Below are 4,153 nucleotides of genomic sequence, written 5' to 3' on the forward strand. Positions count from 1 at the left end.
AGTTTTACAGCTGGGACATAGCTGCCATCCTGTAAGCAGATACAGATGCAATAGCAGTTACATTTCCTAATAGAACTGGAAAGCTTCAGGGAAATAATAAATGTCCCAATCTTAAATGAACATATTTCTTAGTTTGGAAAATAATCTACTTTTCTAATATTTTATTTTACTCCTAAGATAAGTGACATGAAACTTTTCCAAATTTTAAGTTTGCTGAAAATCTGGGATAGAAGAAGCTGAAGGAGAGCTGTTTCCAAAGTGAAACACTAAGACCTCTGGTTCCTGGAGTCAGCACTGTTCTGCTGTCTTGGGGTCACAGGAAAAATGGGGTTGCACCAAAAAGATAATTTTGTAGGGCTGCTCAACCACTCTTGAGTTCTGAGTCAAACTTACAAGCCCTGTTACTCAGAATCCCAAATCAGTACAGGTCTAAATAGTTGAGAAGCTACTTCCACATTGCCAAAGAGCTAAAAGAGCCAAGTTTTAAGATACCCTGTGGGAAAAAAAAGAAAAAGAAAAAACAAGTTCCAAATGGCAGGACATCTGTTATGCAACTACTTATCAAAGTAAATCAAGTTTATTTTTATCTTGAGTATATTCAGATCAAGAGGTAGAAGCCACCCCCTTTTTTTCTTCTGATTTCCTGTTATTGTTGCTGCAGCTGTATATTTCTTCTTCCATTTCACTTTGTGCTTTCAATAAAGAGCTAAGTTGCAATGCATGGCTTTAAATAGTTAAAATTGTGAATGTTGGTTTTGAATTACTTTGCTACCTGAAGATCATTATCAAAGTGACTGTTTCTTCTTAAGAAAGGAGGTAAGAATATATCTGTTCTATCTACATCATGTTCAGATTCTTGAAGTTCCAGGAATCTCTCTTGGATTTGACAAACTGAATTTGGAGTGATTGATGAAAAAATAAGATTATGATAAAATACTTTTCTCTCCTCAAAATATTTAGGATGCCTTTCCTCATAGTTTTCAGTTTACTACTAAAGCAAGGTAAAGGTTCCTTCTCATGAGGATTTTTCTTTTTCTTAATGTAGAATAATAAAAACTGTGGGTAGGTTGCAAATACCCATAGGAGATTGCTTTCATTTCCACTGCATTCTACTGACAGTTTTTATGGAAGATAAAAGTTAGCTTTAAAGCAAACAAAACAGGCATATGTAAACTTTCTTGCTACACATCTTTTCCAAGGAAAATGATTACATTTCCTTCTAGACTGTTCTTTCTTAACATAATCTAGATAATTTCACATTCTTCAGTTTATAATGCAGAGGATTAAAATAGCCAATGATTGAGAAACATTGTTTTCTGCTTTCATAGTGCAATTATAAATACATCTTTCAGTTGTCACAGTTATAGCATACATCTGCAAGCACAAACCCATGCACAAATACACATGCTCATTATAAAAATATTTTTCACGTTAAAAGTTTAATCACTGTAGGAAAAAATGTCTTTATTATACTTTTTCTTACTTTTTTAAGTTTGATTTGGTTTTGGTTGGGTTTGGATTTTATTTTTTTTGGCTTTAATATCTTCTTTGAATATCATTGTACCTGAAGCTTTTTGTTTACTGATCTGAAATAGAAGTCATTTGGGGTGGGATGCTCTGGAATAAAATATCCCAGGCTCATAAAAGGTTGAAATGATATCAAGAGGAAACTATTAGTACTTTTTAAGGGGAAAAGTATTACTATGTATTTCTTCAGTGATCAGGAACGTGGGATTTGGAAAAGCAATAACATTTGGAGTCTAGAGTAAAAAACACACCGCCTCCTGTTTGGCTACAGCTGAGCACTTAATTTTTTTTACATTTTTTTCCATTCTTTCAACATCTATGACTTTGTTTCCCCTCCAGATTATTAATCCAAGGGGAAAAATGCAACTATTTAAGTATAATTACAGCTCGGTCTCCTAATGCTATCAGGCATAATAGGACTTCCCCTAAAGAAGACAAATCTATTGAAATCACTGTCCCTTTTCTCATTAAGCATTAATTCTAGGTCCACATTAGCCAGCATATCACAAGAAGGAATTGTTTTCCATCTTAATATTTATTAAAATATTCTGAAATCAAAATTCCATGCATGTGAACCTCCAATGCAATTCATATGATGAGGCTGGTCTGTATACTAACTGTGGAGCTGATTCTTAGGTGCATAAGTGGTACCCATAGCTGATATGAGTAAAACTGACAGCCTTAAGAACGCTGCACCTTGAGAGGTTTTAAACAGATTCTTCTCTGACAGGCAGCTGTCTCTGTACCATGCTCAAACTGCCTAGCTTAAACTCTTAATTTTCACTTTGCAGGACAAGAAGGGCAGCCATCTAAACCCAACAACCTGATTCTTAGCACATGAATTAGAATCCTGTACTCTGGATATAACTAGTAGCAAAACAAGCAACATAAACAGGTTCTTGAAGAGGCTTTGGTTGCAATTTACCACTCATTATAATAAACTACATGTTGTTTCTTAACATCAGAATCTAGGATGACTGAGACATCTTTCTCCTTCCCTCACAAGCTATTTACCCCGAATGTTTTTCTCCTACTTGTTGTTATGTGAAACACTCATCTGAGTTAAAAACTGTAATTCAACTCTTTACTAGTCAGTCAGTGAAGAAAAGTCTACAGCTTCCTTCTAAGGCATCTCTGAGATCTTACAGAGACTAATCCAGTGTCTAAATTTGGACATGGTCTCTCTCCACTTACTGTAAGCCTCAGTGTCTCTGCAGAGGGATGGAGTGCTACCACACTGGACAGTGGGTTTCCCAAAGCAGGCCAGCAGGAGATGTTAGGAACAGAAGTGCAACCAAAAAGTTCCTGATCCCAGGCTTCCAAATTCTCTTCACAGGCAAAAATTCTCTTCACAAGGTGCGGTGTAGGAAAAGCAGGAACATTGGTGGACAGATGTTTATAGTTGGAACATCCACCTGGGAAACAGGGGACCTGTGATGCTAGCTGGCATCAGGGGTTTTCAGCTAGTAAATCCGTTTGCCTTAAGAGCAAGTATGGAAATGCTGCTGGGTCACCCCACAAGAAACAGTACCATAAGCCCAAGTGAGAAAGCCAGCAAGAAGCAGCCTTGTTCCCTTGTCTCTATGGGAAAGCAGAAGCCCTGGCATCTGCTCACAATAACTGAAAAGGGCAAGTAGCTTGTGACTGGTAGCAAAAACAGGATAGCTGGCAAATATGTGAGCCAGGGGTATCGAGGAGCATAGGACGTACTGTGGTTGTGATTATGGAGCACCAGCAGCAGAGGGTGAGTTTTGGCTTCCCTGGGTTCCCAGGTGGTGGAGTACTGCCTTGCACAGGAAAAGAAGCTGTGCCCACGTGAACAGTGAAAGCTGTGCTTTCTCCCCCTTCCTGAACCTTGAGAAATATCTATAAGCTCTTTCACAGCACATCAGCAGCCTGCATGGGAATAAAACAAATAGTGATGAACCTTCACTCCAGTCATTCTTAAGGGTTTAAGAAAGAAAGGGGACAACATAACCCTAAGTATACAAGCTAGATCCCAACCAAAATTACAAGTTTTGCTTACTTTTTTGAAAAGTACCTTTCCCTTAGAATGTATGCATAGATTTCTGGATTAAAAAGAGATTTAAATAAGTGTAGGTAGAAGGGCAAATCTGTGGCTTCCCTATTACAGAGGAATAACGTATCATAAAACACCTCCCACTCAACTGCTGCGAGAACAAGAATACATGAGGCAATTTTCCCCTTTCCCATGCATGTGAGCAGAGGATAGGTTAGCAAGGGGGGATGAAAAATAAGAGAAGGACTAATTGAGACACTACTGAAAAGGCAAGAGAGAATGAACAGGACCAAAAAAAAAAAAGAAAAAATTAGACCAAAGGTAAAGATAGTCCAGTCTGCCTAGAATATAATAGGAAGAACAAGAATAAACCATTGGATATCATTTGTCAGTTACCAGAAGCCTTATTTAAAACTTGAGTTTGCTAAACAAGAAAAAAATAACTTCCCTCTATTTAAGAATTATGAGTTTAAAATTGTTTGTTTATCCAGCCACTCCAAAAATAAAAAATTGCAATAACTGGAGCGATAAATCACCTGGACAAAACTACTCAAAAAAAACTTCCTTAAAAAACATTTTGGTGTCCAAAATTAATGTTAATTTTAG

The sequence above is a fragment of the Pezoporus wallicus genome, unplaced genomic scaffold, assembly GCF_028554395.1.
Source record: "Pezoporus wallicus isolate ANWC-B61680 ecotype Strahan unplaced genomic scaffold, APGP_CSIRO_Pwel_v1 contig_7201, whole genome shotgun sequence".
Lineage (NCBI taxonomy): Eukaryota > Metazoa > Chordata > Aves > Psittaciformes > Psittacidae > Pezoporus > Pezoporus wallicus.